At 41.0% G+C, this 15645-nt stretch overlaps 1 protein-coding gene and 1 pseudogene across 1 annotated transcript in view; one reads left to right on the top strand and one right to left on the bottom strand.

Annotated features, from left to right (window-relative positions):
• Positions 1-15645, top strand: part of KAZN (kazrin, periplakin interacting protein) — a 1159438-nt gene that overhangs the window by 82424 nt on the left and 1061369 nt on the right. The gene's annotated exons all lie outside the window — the stretch shown is intronic.
• On the bottom strand, positions 4574-5802 carry LOC131745139 (mevalonate kinase pseudogene; annotated as a pseudogene).

The following is a 15645-nucleotide window of genomic DNA, read 5'->3' as shown; positions in this document are numbered from 1 at the left end:
AAAAGAAGAAAAGTTGAAAAAACTCAAGTTTTCATCTCAAGAAACTCTAAAAAGAACAGCATATTAAGCTCAAGAAACACTAGAGAAGGGAAATAATAAAAATAAAGAATTGAATCAGTAAAGTAGAAAGCATATGTACAATAGAAACATTTATAGAGCCCAAAATTGATTATTTTAAAAGATTAATATAATTGGTAATCCCCTAGCAAGGGTAATCGAGAAAAAAAGAAAAACTTAAAATATTAGCAGACTGAACCTAGTGCTATATAAAAAGTGTAATACATCCTGACCAAGTAAAGTTTATCTCATAAATGAAAAGGTGATTTAGCATTTTAAAATCAATCAATGAATTTATTACATTATTAAAAACTATAAGATTCTTTAAATAGATGGAGAAAAGACATTTTATAAGATTCAACATTCAATCATAATAAAGCTCTCAGCAAACTAGGACTAGAAGGCAAGTTCCTAATATGATAATGAACATCTACTTGAAACCAATAGCAAGAATCTGACTTAATGAGGAGATACTGAAAGTGTTCCCTTTGAGGGCAGGAATAAAACAAATATATCTACTATCACCACTTCTATTAAATGTTCTACTGATAGTTTTAGCCAATGAAGTAGGGTAAGAAAAATAAATAAAATGGTTATAATTTGCAGGCATAAATGTATAAGTAGATAATCCAAAAGAATCCACAGGTACTCTATTAGAATTAATAAGTGAATTTAGCTGGCTTGCTGGATACAATTAAATATATAAAAATTAATTTTATTTTTACACACTGGAAACAAATATAAGATAAAAATTTAAAATTCCTTTAAAGTGTGGAAACAAATATAAGATAAAAATTTGAAGTGTGCCTTTAAAGTAGCATAAACTATTCAACAGCTAGGAATAAATCTAACCAAGGATATTATAAGACATCTACATGGAAAACCATAAAACTTTATGGAGAAAATTGTAAAAGGAGGAAGTCCTCAACTGTATTAAGTGATGTTGAGAGTTGAGTGAAATGTGGATTGTTAACCATTGGGTTTGACAATATGGAACTTTTGGTGACCTTGGGATGAACGTTTGCAATTAACAGGTTTGTTTCAGGGTAAAAGACTGATTCTCATACATTCAAAAGAGAATGGAAGGTGAGGATTTGGAGAGAATAGGAATGAACAACTCTCAGAGCAGTTTTTCCATAAAAGAGTAGATAAATAGGATAGTGGCTGGAGGGGACATTGGGTCAAGGATGGCCTTTGTTGAGTTCTCTTCTCTTCCTTTTTTTAAAATATAAGAGTGTGTCAGTATGTAGTAGAGAGGGAGTTGTAGGTTAGATTCATGGTTTCTTCCCCAGGGTTCTGGGCTCTGTGTCAGCTGGAAATGCAAGTAGGCGTCTAGTTCCATGTCTGCAAACATCTCATGATGTTGAAAAACTTCTCTAAACACTGGGAGAAGTGAAGAGACTATTGTGCCCCAAGCACATGGAGTTAGTTCTCGTTTCAGCTCTGGCTCAACACCAGTTTGCTGTTAAATAATCAAATCTCTAGCCCTGCCTAAGATCCTTCATTGTCTCCCTATTTGTCCTGGGTATAAAGTCAAACCTGCCCGAGAATGGCTTACATGGTTTACGACTCCATAGCCTCCACTCACCAATTTCTACTCCACTCATACCATTCCATGCTCCCTTCTGGCCTGCCTGGGGAAACCAACTGTCCTGGTTTCTTAGGACTGAGGGACTTCACAGGACGTGAGGCTTTCAGTTTTAAAATTCTGAAAGTCTCAGGTAAACCAGATGAGTGCTTACCTTGCACCGTCTTCTCCCTTCACTCATGCCCAAATTCCTGAAAATCACTGACAATTTCCTGAATATACTTTACTGTCTCCTGACTTTGCACAACTGTAATTCTGTTGGAATATCAGCCCCTGTCTTTTTTCTTGGCTAAGTCTTCTTTTTCTCATTTATTTATTGAATTATTGAGTTATTATTAACATACAAATTATATTAGTTTCAGGTGTAAGCAGTAATTCGGTATTTTTATATATTATGAAGTCCATCACCATATAAAGTTGTTACAATATTATTTATATTTTCTATGTGTACATTATTTTATAGCTAGAAATTTGTATCTCTTAGTCCCCTTCGCCTATTTCATCTGTTCCCCCCACCCCACCCCAGCAACCACCAATTTGTTCTCTGTATCTGTGAGACTGTTTCTGTTTTGTTTTCTTTTTTAGATTCCACATGTAAATGAAATCCAGTGGTATTTATTTTTCTCTGTCTGACTTATTTTGCTTTGCGTAATACACTCCAGGACCATCCATGTTAGTGCAAATGAGAAGATTTCATTCTTTTTATGGCTGAATAGTATTCCATTGCACATATACACCATCTCTTCTTTATCTATTCATCTGTTGATGGACATGTAGGTTGCTTCCATATCTTCGTTACTGAAAATAGTGCTGCAATGATCATAGGGGTACAAATATCTTTTTGAATTAGTGTTTTTGTTTTCTTTGGATAAATACCCAGAAGTGAAATTGCTGGATTATACTGTAGTTCTAGTTTTAATTTCTTGAGGAATCCTATACTATTTTCCATAGTGGCTGCACCAATTTACATTCCCACCAACCAGCCATGAGGGTTCCCTTTTCTCCACATCCTCACCAACACTTGTTGCTTCTTATCTTTTTGATAATAGCCATTCTAACAGGTATGAGGTGATATCTCACCGTGGTTTTGACTTGTATTTCCCTGATGATTAGTGATGTTGATCAACTTTTTACATAACTTTTGGACCTCTGTGTGTCTTCTTTGGGAAAATGCCTATTCAGATCTTCTGCCCACTTTTTAATGGGATTGTTTGGGGTTTTTTGCTATTGAGTTGTATGAGTTCTTTATATATTTTGGATGCCAATCCCTTAGTGGGTGTATAGTTTGCAGATATAGTTTGTTTCCTCTCCCATTTGGTATGTTGCCTTTTCATTTTGTTGGTGGTTTTTTCCCACTGTGAAAAAGCTTTCTAGTTTAATGTAGTCCCACTTGTTTATTTTGCTTTTGTTGTCCTTTCCTGAGGAAACATATCCAAAAAAGTATTGCTAAGACTGATGTCAAAGAGGTTACTGTTTTACAAGGTTACTTGTTTTCTTCAAGGAGTTTTATGGTTTCAGGCCGTACATTTAAGTCTTTAATCCATTTTGAATTTAGTTTTGTATATGGCATAAGAAAATGGTCTAGTTTCATTCTTTTGCATATAGTTGTCTAATTTTCCCAACAGCATTTATTGAATAGACTGTCTTTTCCCCATTGTGTATTCTTGCTTCCTTTGTCATTGATTAATTGACCATATGAACATAGGTTTATTTCTGGACTCTCTGTTCGATGGGAGTTCCATCTATGTGTCTATTTTAGTCTCAGTACCATACTGTTTTGATTACTTTACCTTTGTAGTACAATTTTAAGTCTGGGAGCATGATATCTCCAGCTTTGTTCCTTTTCAAGATTGCTTGGCTATTCAGAGTCTTTCATGGTTCTGTACAAATTTTAGAATTATTTTTTGTAGTTCTGTGAAAAATGCCATTGATATTTTGATAGGGATTTTTTGAATCCATAGATTGCTTTGGGTTCAATGGACATTTTAACAATACTGATTATTTAAATCCTTGAGCACGGTGCATCTTTTCATTTATTTGTGTTTTTTTCTATTTCTTTCCTCAGTGTCTTACAGTTTTCAGAGTACATGGTTAAATTTATACCTAGGTATTTTATTTTTATTTTATTATTATTATTATTTTTTGCGGTATGCGGGCCTCTCACTGTTGTAGCCTCTCCCGCTGCGGAGCACAGGCTCTCCCCTCTGGACGTGCAGGCCCAGTGGCCATGGCTCACGGGCCCAGCCATTCCGCGGAATGTGGGATCTTCCTGGATCAGGGCACAAACCCGCGTCCCCTGCATCAGCAGGTGGACTCTCAACCACTGCGCCACCAGGGAAGCCCAGTATTTTATTATTTTTGATGCAATTGTAAATGGGATTGTTTTCTTTTCTTTTCTTTTTTTTTTAACTCAAGATCTTTATATTCCCCCTTTGCCATCTTTTCTGAAAACCCCTTGGGTTCAGACCGGAAGAAACTGCGGACACCCCCTGGGGGCACCCACAGTCTAGCTGGAGAGAACAGCCTGGGAAGGCTTCCTGGGGGAGGTGACCAGAGGTGGAGGGAGGGAGAAGGCCTGCTGCTCTGGGAACCAGACCCCTGCATCTGGGATCCAAGCAGCTCTGCCAGGGAATTTGTGGGTCTGTGGGTGCTTCAGGGAGGACAGGAAAGAGGCCCTTGTGTCTCAGAGGACTCCACATGGCCCCACCGCCTGCCAGCTCAAGAGAATGTTGTAGAACACAGACATGGCTTTTGGGCTGCCTGACTCACTCTGGGGACTGGGGGGCATGGCCAGTGGGAGGGGCATCACAGAGGGGCTGGGGGCCTCCCAGTCAGCATCAGGAGCTGGGTGCCCACTGGCTGGCACAGAGGCCAACTCCAGTGCCCAGAATAATCTGAGAAGGGGCTTCGTTGTGGGGTGGTTTCATCTCAGAGGCCATCCAGGGCTTGCTGGACAGGGGTGTCCAGGGAGGCGGCCATGTGGATGGAGACACCAGGGGCACCGATGCTGGTTTCCCAGCAGTCAAACCCACAGCTGGTCAGCACCTGCTTCATGGCCTCCACCTCTGGCTGCTCCAGATCTGGCCTGAGAAGCGTGATGCCACAACCCCTGTCACCTGTGCCAGTGAGCTTGCTGTGCAGTCTGTGGGCCATGGTCACCTGGCACAGCTGGTCCAGCGAGGCATGGCCCACACCGAGGGCATTCAGATGGTGCTGGTTCATGTCGATGAGCTCTTCCAGCACGAGATAGTGCTCTGGGGCCGGGGCCACTGCCATGTCCCCCAGCACCCGCTCGCACTCCAGGGAAATGGCGTCTGTGGAGGTCAGGAGGGGGGCCATGATCTCTGGGAACTTCAGCAGCCTGCTCCTGACACCGGCCACCAGGACCTTAGTGCTGTGAGGGACTCTGGTGTTGATCAGCAGGATCTTCAGAGCTGGTGGCCTCTTTAAGGATGAAATCTTCCCTTGCTGGTATTGGAGCACTCCTCCCCAGGTGCTGACAGCATTGTCCACTCCGGAGGGGTCCCCGTGAATCACCCTACCCCCCTGGAAGGCCCACTAGTTAATTAGTTCCAATTTCTCCTCCGTCCACCTGCTGGCGGCCTCTCCATCCTTCAGCGGGTTTGGGATCTCCTTGCACATAGTCAGGAGGGCAGCTGACAAACACACAGAGTAGGTGGCACTGGAGCCGAGGCTGGCCTCAGTGGGCAGCTCTGACCACACGGCAATGTCCAGGCTGGGCAGGGCTCTCTGACTCTGGCAGATGGACAGGTACAAGTAAAGGAAGGACAGCACAGCCAGGTGCTCGTGGTCAGCACAGTCCTTGGGGAAGCCCGCCACCTCCTTAAGCTTCTCCACTTGCTCCGGGGTGAGTGCTTTGACGTCACCTTGCTTCAGAAAGCTGGTGTCCAGCATCTGAAGCTTGGCCACATCCCAGGCCCGCTTGATGCCAATGTTGGGTAAGTTGAGGCCCACTTTCCCATTGCTGTGGGGCTGAAGCCAGAGGAATGTTTTCAAGTTCAAGGCCACAGCCAGTGCTACCTTGCCATGGACCACAGCATGCTCTCCATGAAGGATGACTTTCCCTGGAGCAGACACTAGCAGGACTTCTGACAACATGGCTCCTGGGAGTCCTGTTGCCACAGGCCCTCTGCTCCTGAGCCTGAGCCACTCCGGGACTCCATCCCCAAGCTTGCAGGCAGAGGGGGGAAGACTGGGGTTGTTTTCTTAATTTCTCTTTCTGATAGTTCATTTTTTTTGGTGAAACCTTTGGGGTTTTCTAAATGTAGTATCACATCTTCTGCAAATAGTGACAATTTTACTTCTTCCTTTCCAATTTGTATGCCTTTTACTTCTTTTTCATACCTAATTGCTGTGGCTAGGACTCCCAATACTAGGTTTAATGAAAGTGGTGAGAGTGGGCATCCTTGTCTTCTTGTTCCTGATCTTAGAGGAAAAGCTTTCAGCTTTTCAGCATTGACTGTTATATTAGTTGTGGTTTGTCATATATGGCCTTTATTAGGTTCAGTTCTGTTCCCTGTATACCTGCTTGTTGAGAGTTTTTAAAAATCATAAATGGATGTTGAAATTTGTCAAATCCCTTTTCTGCATCTATTGGGATGATCATATGATTGTTATCCTTTGTTTTGTTAATGTGGTGTATCACATTGATTTATTTATGGATGTCAAAACATTCTTGCATCCCTTGAATGAATACCAGTTGATCATGATGTATGATCCTTTTGATGTATTGTTGAATTTGGTTTGCAAATATTTTTATGAGAATTTTTGCATCTATATTCATCAGGAACATTGGCCTATAATTTTCTTCTTCTTTTTTTTTTTCTTCATACTATTGTGGTAGGAAGAGGTGCTTGAGAAGATTTCAATCTCCTTAAATTTATGGTAACTTGTTTTGTGGCCTAGCCACATTCTGGAGAATGTTCCATGTGCATTTGAAAAGAGCATGTATTCTGCAGCTTTTAAATGGAATGTTTTATATATATATATATATATATATATATATATAGAGAGAGAGAGAGAGAGAGAGAGAGAGTCTATCTAATATAATGTGTTGTTTAAGGCCAGTGTTTGCTTATTGATTTTCTGTCTGGATAATCTATCCATTGATGTAAGTGGAGTATTAAAGTCTCCTACTATTATTGTGTTATCAATTTCTCCCTTTATTTCTGATATTTACTTTTTATATCTAGGTGCTCCTATGTAGAGTGCATATTTCTCTGCCCTCTCATTTTGTTTGACCTTCATTTTATGTTTCTATAAATTAGGCAAAAAAGCTACTGTCCTGGTCTTGAAGGAGTGGCCTTGTCTGGAAGTGTCCCCTGTATAGACTGCTTGTAACTGGTGGCTTTGACAGTGTGGCTGGGGCCGAAATGGGCCTGTGCCAGGGGAAGTCCCTTAGGGGCACTGTGCCTGAGGCCACTTTGGCAGAAGGCCGGAGCTGGAGTGGGTGTGGGCCAGGGGAAGTCCTGGAGGGACTCAAACAATGGTGCTCACTGGTACCTCCAATCCTGGAGAAGGCTCCTTGCCCATTTGGCAGAAGCTCTAAGATTTGTAAATGGATTTATTTCCCCTCTAGTCTAGGTGCCCCTTAAACTGTTGTTTTCTCACTGTATCTCAGTGTGGGTGAGTCTCAGTTCAGCTCCTCAGCAATATCCCTCCTTAGTTTAGGTCACTGAGTCAGCAGTGGGGTTCCTGTGGATACGATGTCTCTGTCTTTCCTACACATTTCTATGTGGTCCTTCTACAGGCAGTAGCTATTCAGTCAGTCCTCAGGTTTTCTTCTGGAGGAATTACTCTACATGTAGGTGTAGATTCAGTGTGTCCATTGGAGGTGAGCTCAGGGTTTTCCTATACTACCATCTTAGACCCTTCCTATGTCTCTTCTCTCTTAAAACTCTTTCCAAAGGCCACTCTTTCCAAGAAAGGCTTCCCTGTCCTCCCCCTGCCCCTGTTCTGGTTTGGGTCTCCACTTGTATCCATAGCATTCTGACCTTACACTTATCATAATTTTTATCAAACTGAATTGATAACATTTTTATCTCTCTGTTAGATTGCAAGCTCCATGAGTATAGGAGCTATGACTTTTAACTAATTTTGGTGTCCTTAATGCTTAGCATGGTACCTAGCTTGTGATGACTAATAAATGCTTGTTGAATAAAAGAATGTATAAACAGGTATTATGATGGGTAGAAGAACCAAAAAGCATTACAGCTAGAAGAAGCCATGGAGTAGTAGTTCCCAAGCAAAGTGCAGTCCTACAGTTCTTCTTGGATGAGTTGCCAGAATTGAATCCATCTGTGAAATGTATATACTTACTTCATAGGATATAGTGAGGATAAAATGAATTAATAAGTGTGGAATTCTTAGGATAGCTTTTGGTACATTGTAAGTGTTCTGGCTATCTGTTGGGTAATAAACCATGTCAGAGCATAGTGATCAAATTATTTGTTATTATCTCTCTGGTTCTGGGGATTGGCTAGTCTGGACAAATCTGGCTTGGTATCTCTAATGTGATTAGAGTTAGACAGCAGCTGGAGCTGGGGTCCTCTTGAACGATTCTTTACTCACATGTCTGGAGCCTGGGCTGGGAAGACTCCCATGACTGAAGGTTGGAATAGCTGAGCTTATGGGGCATCTTTCTGTATATTTGTGTTTACAGATGGTCTGTCTAGCATGGCAGCTGCTGGGTAGTCTTTATGTATATATAGTTCATATATGTATATATATATGTATATATATATACACTATATATATATATATACTATATATACACTTAATATATAGCACCTAAAAGCTCCAAGAGTAGAGTTCCAAGAGAATCCATGGGAAGCTACCTGCTCTTTTATGGCCTAGCCCAAGCATTTGCAACAGAGGTGATATTGTTTTCTGGGGTCGAAAGTTGATTCATGGAAAGGTGTGAAAAACATTATTTTTTGTGTAAAAAAACACAGATATACATACAGTACAAGAACTATATTTGTGGAATTAAAATATTATGGAGTTGGAAATGCAAGTAGGAAAAATTGTCTAGAAAGGCTTTCTAGGGGGAAAATAATGAATAAAAAAGGTTGAGAAAGAGTGCCTTGGCCCATAGTGTCATGTTAGCTATACTCTATTGGTGTCAGCAGTCAGAAACCTGCCCAGATTCAAGGGGAGGGACACAGATCTCCATCTCTTAAGGGGAGGAATGTCAAAGGGTTTGCTACCCTATTGAAATCAGCCAGAGTAAACATTCTACAGATTCCTGCAATTACGGAGCTCTGTCAAATGCAAAGCTGTGCTAAGCAGAACAGTGAGGAGAGGGAATCTGTTGAAAGGCAGAGTGAACTTGAACCTGTGACAAAGCAAGAGGTCTTGTTTAATAGGTTCACATGAGAATGCTCACCTCCCATGTACGGAGAAGGAGGGAATCAGGGGAGCTAAGAGTCTCCACTGGTAGCCCTGTGGTCCAGAGTGGGCCCACGTGAAAGGATACAGTAGCTCTGGAGGCTTTTACAGACACTGGGAGATGCTGTGACACATTGCATTTGTGACTGTGTCATCATTATCGCTGACCCAAATATCCCTGTCTTAAACATTGTTGGATAGGACATTCTTATCGTACAAATCAGAAGAATGAGCTAGAGAATGAAAGGAGCTTGGCTGTTGTCACACACAGAGGCAGAGAGCTGTCACCCTGCTTTGCTGTGTTCCCACTTTAATGTGAATTCCCATGTCTTGGAGAATAATTAGAGGAATCATTAATAACTGATTGACCTCAGTTGTTCCGGTGTAAAGTCCCAAAGCCTAGAGGGACTCCAGTGAACCAGGGCTGACTCCTGTTAGGGGAGAGAGCTTTGGGCTCTGCTTAGGTGACTGTGCACGTGCTTCCTCTAAGGGCAGGCTGTTTTGGATTGCCCATCTCATGGGTACCTTCTTTTCTTCTCTTGTCACCTTGGCACACTCATTTATCTTTTCTGTCAGCCCTTACAAAACTCATGCCTTTTCACTTTTATTTCAAAAGCAACACATTTTCATTTTTGGACCCTTTCTTTCCTTTTTAAAACGTCAAGGGGAGTGTGGATCTAAGACATGCGGGGAGAAGATGGGGGTGGCAAGGAGAGGGAAGTTCTTATACTTATCAACTCAAGCTTGGCCCAACCTCAGTAAAATTTGGGAGTGATGGTAGAAATGACTTGCCCTGGGCTGCCTTTCTTTGGAATATATACCAGGTAGCCCAGTAACCCTCAAGAAAATGGGCAATGGGCTGTTCTTTACTGGACTCATCCACAGAAATGGCAGTATTTCTCTCCCATGTCAAGGATGGAAGCATGTCAAAGCAGCTCGAGCATGAATGAATTCATCGTTTACCTAAGTAACTCCACTTCTTGAAATGTCTTCTAAGAAAGGAATGAGAGAGGTGGATAAAGATAATTTTGCAAGGATGTTCATCCCAGTGTTGGAAGCAGTCTAACCTTTCAACTATTGAGAGTTTGTTACATAATTGTGGTGAAAAGATAAGAGGAAATACTAGGAAGGGATTGAGTCTGTCTTATTTTTATGCACAATGACCACCACAACGCATGGCATATAATAAGCCTACAATGAACAGTTTTTTGGTAAAAGTCTCATTAAGATCTAATTCATACACCATACAATTTACCCATTTAAAGAAAACAACGGTTTTTAGCATATTCATAGTTATAGTCAGTAATCACTTTTAGAACATTTTCCTCACTCCAGAATGAAACCCTATATCCATTAATAAGAGTTACTCCCCATTTCCCTTTAATTGCCAAGTTCTAGGCAACTAATCTGCTTTCTGTCTCTATAGATTTGCCTGTCCTGGACATTTAATGTAAGTGGAATGATTCAATATGTGATCCTATGTGACTAGCTTCTTTCAGTTAGCATAATGCTTTCAAGGTTCATCTGTGTGGTACCATAAATCAGTATTTCATTCCTTTTTATTGCCAAATAATATTGCATTGTTTCTGCATTTTGGCTAATATGAATGATGCTGCTATGAACATTCATGTACAAGTTTTTGTATGGACATGTGTTTTTATTTCTCTTGGAATATAATTTTAGGAGTGGGATTCTTAGGTTATATGGTAACTCTGCTTCAACTTTTGGGAACTACCAAACTGTTTTCCAAAGTGGCCGGACCATTTTACATTCCCAGCAGCAATGTATGAGTGTTCCCAATTTCTCCACATCCTTGCCATACGATAAATATCTGTTGAATAGAACAATAATATGGAAAATTGATCATGATATAAAATTATAAAACTATAAAAGGTACTACAATTGTATTTTTTTCTTTTATAAATTTGTGTTAGGAAGATAGCTTGTAAGAAATATAATAGGTTATTTCTGGTTTGATGACATTAGGAGTAATTAAAATTTTCATTGTAATAGTTACATGTTCTAATGTGCTGCCGTGAACAAAAGTTGCTTTTAAAATAAGAAAAAATATTTTACAAAATGGTGTTGGTCAGTAGGATGTTGTATCAGAGAGGAGGAAAAACTGTCTCAAGAATGTGTTGCTTGCATTGAATTGCATTCATCTTCTCCTGTTTTTGGTTGACTCGAGGATTCAGTGGCTCAGTTGGGGGTGTACAGCACTCAAGGTTCTTGGTTGCAAACAATAGAAATCAACTGCAGTTGAACAGAAAAGGAATGTATTGGAAGGCTATCGACTGGTTTGCAGAAGGCTGGAGACCCAAGCTGAGGAAAATGAGCCAAGGAGGAAGGTAGAACCAGTACACCACAGAGGAAGAAAGCGTGGGCCACTGGGGCCCTCACATCTGGACAGCACTGCTGGGACATTGGGTTTCTCCCCATGCAGACTCATGCTGCCATGTCATGGGACTTGTGAATCTGCTACAGCCCTGTGATTAATGTCCCTTTGGTTTTTTCTTCAGCCCTGAGAGCAGTCAGTTGACCAAGCTTAGGTCACATACCCATGCCACAACTGCTAGGAAGCCAGGAGAGGACTATCGCCCGCTGACCTATAGAAGAAAGGAAGTGTTCTTCCATGGCATCAGGTGTGCCCCTGCCTCCTCTCTCCTGAGGGATTTCTCTCAACAGAAGGGTGCTTGGGCACTCAGCAGGCAGAATTACATTGAATTTTGTATCAATGTAGTCCAGACTGCAATGTCACAGTCATAAGCATTTGGCAAGATAGGACATTGTTGTTTCTTGTATGGGGGAGAAAGACCAGACTGCCAAATTATTCGCATTTCAGCAGGAAATACTAGAGATAAAAATGCCTCTTGCTGCTGTATTAGTCAGGGTGAGTAATGCTAGCTGCTGTTACATACAGCTCCAAAGTCATGGTTCTTTAACACATGAAGATTTTATTTCTTGCTTAAATCAAAAGTCCAAATAGGTGTTCAACAGGCAGCTTTCCCAGTGGTCATGCAGGGCCTGGGCTTCTTTCATCTTATGGCTCTGCTCACTCCAAGGCAATCCTTTCTAGGACCTCCCTGGATCCCCTGGATGTGCAGACAATGGAAGAAGAGAAAGCACATGGAGCATCACCAGGGAGGTTTCAGGGCTCAAGTCAGGAAGTTGGGACCTCACTTCTCCCTACATTCCATTGGCTAGAACTCAGTCATATGGTCTCTAATTTCAAGGAAGCCTGGGAAATGCAGTCCAGCTGTGTGGCTAAAATGGCAAGGAAATGGGCTTGGTGAGCATGTAGCCAGGCTCTGCCAGAAGTCCTTTATTCATAAAAGAAAGCAAAAGTAGCTTTTGTCAAAATCTACTGCAGTGATTCTTAGCATGTTTTGGGTCACCAGTCCCTTTGAGGATGTGTTAAACTCCCCACCCTAAAAAGTATACTTATGAAAACATTTTGCAGACAACATCAGGAATTAAGTCTACTCCTGCAATTTGGGGGTCCCCAGGTGAAGAGCCCTTGGTATATGTGGTAAGCAGAGATCAAGTTGATATTTCTTGAGTACCTACTATGTACAAAGCACATTTCTGGGTATTGTGGGGTCATACTGCTAACCTAGATGAAGTACCTGACCTAGAGGGGCTCTCATTCCTCAGGTGGAATCAGAGAAAAACATATCACCTAGACCAGGTATGCTAACTGCTCTGCAGAGGCTTCAGGCATCAGTGTACATAGCTGTAGATCAATATAGAAGCAGTTCTTCAGGGTTGGGTTACAAAGTAGAAATGAGACCAGCCATTCATTCATTCATCCATTTCTTTGTTTATTCAGTTCCTACTCTATTCTGGGCACTATGTTAAGTGGTTAGGATGAAGCAGTGAATAGGAGAAGCAAGATTCTGTTCTCAGGGAAGCTTACATTGTAGTTGGGAAGACAGGGGCTCCAGGGGGAGATACTAGTAATGAAATAAAAGTTTAAGTCACCCAGTAACCATAGACTGCTGGTGAACTCATCAAGCATCTAGACTCATCTTTGATTCCAAGGAGAAGGATTAGAAGGCAGCACTGCCTGCTTAGAGGCCAGTATGGCTGACCTAGACTTCATGACCACTTTGGCCACCATCCTCGGAGAGGACCTGGCAGAGCTGGGCCAGCCCTAAGCAGGGCATGCCTAACGAGATCAAATGGCTGGAACCATCTGAGGCTTTTCCCTGGTAAGAAAAACCACTCAAGTGAGAAACTACAGAGAGGGCATTACAGATATGACATTGCCAATAATGAGATGTAAAGCTGAAAGGAACTTTTCTAAACTATCAGTAATAAAAAACAAAGTTCACTTCAGATGAAGGCCTTGGAAGTTTCTTATAAAACTAAGCATGCATCTACTCTTTGACCCAGAAATTCCACTCTTAGGTATCCACTCAAGTAAAATGAAAACATGTGTCTACAAAAAGACTTGAGTAAGAATGTTTATGGCAGCTTTTTTCATAACAGTCACAAATTGGAAACAGCTCAGGTGTCCATCAACAAGAAATGGATAAACAAATTGTGGTGTATTTATACAAAGGAATACTTCTCAGTACTAAGAGGAAACACATCCCTGATGCAGACAACAATGTGAATAAATCTCATAAACATTCTGAGGGAAAAAGAGCCAGATGCAAATGAAAATATACTGTATGATTTGCTGTTTATTGCGCTCTGGACTGGTGAAGCTCATCTGTGGTAGAAAAAAAGTTCAAAGAGTTGTTTCCCATGGAGAAGTGGGGGGCAGGGATTGATGAGAAGGGACTGGAGGCAACTTTCTGAGTGTTGGTAATGTTCTATATCTTGTTAGGGGTTTGGGTTTCACAGGTACGTGCATTTGTCAAAACTCAGGATGGTACACTTAAGATTTGTGTATTTCATTTTATGTACACTTTACCTCAAAAGAAAAAACAAGCCCTTAACTCAAGTTAATGACATGACATGCATACTGAAGTGTTGGGAGTAAAGTGTACTGATGTCTGCAACTTTGAAGTGTGCAAAAAATATAGAGATGGATGGACAAACAGATATGCGATAAAGCAAGTATAGCAAAATGTTAATTCTGGAATCAAAGAGGTGGGTATATGAGTGTTTAGAATTCTTTCAACTTTTGTGTTTGAATATTTTCATAATAAAATTTTGGGAAGAAAACTTTTATTGCTAAATAATAAACCACTCAAAGACTTGGTGACTTAAAACAATTAATATTCCTCACAGTTCTGTGGTTTGATCGGATAGTTATACTGCTTCATGAGATGTTGGCTGGGTTAGTGAGATGGCTGGAAGGTCCCGAATAGTCTCATTTAACTGATATTGGGGCTGGCCATCAGATGGGAGCTCAGCCTTGGTTCTCCCCATGTGGACCTCTCCAACCGGCTACCTGACCTTCCCCACAGTATATGCCGCCTGGGCTCCAAGTGGGAAGTCCCTGGAGGAAGGAAGCAGGAACTGCCAGTTTTCTTTAGACCTGGATTGGAAAACAGTGTAAATTTCTGCTGCATCCTGATTCAAGGGGAGGGAAAATAGAGTCCACCCAATGGGAGGGGTGACAACATTTCACAGCCATCTTGAATCTACCAACATTTTTTTGACCAGCTATTTTTTTAGGACAGATTGTGTTATTTTTCTGTTCTCATTATGAAAATATTATAAGACTACTGTCAAATGTGGAGTTAGTCAAAGAGAATGTAGTCACACTATATAGGATGAAATGATTATGGAGGTATGTTAGGAAGTTAGTTGATAACAATATTATCATGTCGTTTTTCAGATTTTTCTGACTTGGTGACATTTGTGTTATTTGCCAGCTTTTGAGAATGTTTGTAATTATTATGATATCTTTTTTCGTTCTAAACAAATATTTACTGTTGATCTCATTGGAATTTGTAATTTTAAGTTCTTTTTCCTTAAAAGGTCTCCAAATTATATATGTTTCCTACAACACAAACTTGGATTCTTCTCTGAATAAGAGTAAAATATAATTTTATTTATCTTTGCTATAGGTCAGCTATACATTCTGTACCCTAGGTCTATGGCTTGTATCAGAGTATGTTAACAGCATCACAATTAGACACAATTCGTGCCTTTGCTAGTTGGGTTGCCTCACTGGGGGCATTTCCTTTCTTCAGGTAGTGAATTTTCCTGTTTGAATTACTAGTGCTTTATTCCAGGCTCATGGCTTCGAATAAGTTTTGGTTTCAGACCAAAGCACTGGAGGATAGCTTAGAGGTGCTAGGACCTTACCTTCAGGTTTGCCTGGGACTGTGCTGGTTTATACTTACTCCAGTGTAAGCATGTTATTTCCCTCCCCGTGTTGTGGTTTGGACAATAAGTATATGGTACCTGTACTCGTGGAACTTTCTTCAGAAGTGGAGTTACCTTAATCCAGGGGATGTTGGCTCAGAGGTACCTGCTAGCTTCAGCCTTTGAACCGTAGGTCCACATGTATATTTTTCAGCTTGAGTGAATGTACAGTTTTGCTTGTATGTGCCCTTTAGGGTAGCAGGTTCTTTCAAAGAGTTAACGCCCATTCTGCTAAATGGTTATTTACAATTTCTTTTAATCTG

This window comes from Kogia breviceps, chromosome 1, assembly GCF_026419965.1.
Source record: "Kogia breviceps isolate mKogBre1 chromosome 1, mKogBre1 haplotype 1, whole genome shotgun sequence".
Classification (NCBI taxonomy): domain Eukaryota; kingdom Metazoa; phylum Chordata; class Mammalia; order Artiodactyla; family Physeteridae; genus Kogia; species Kogia breviceps.
This window is presented reverse-complemented; position numbering and strand designations above follow the sequence as displayed.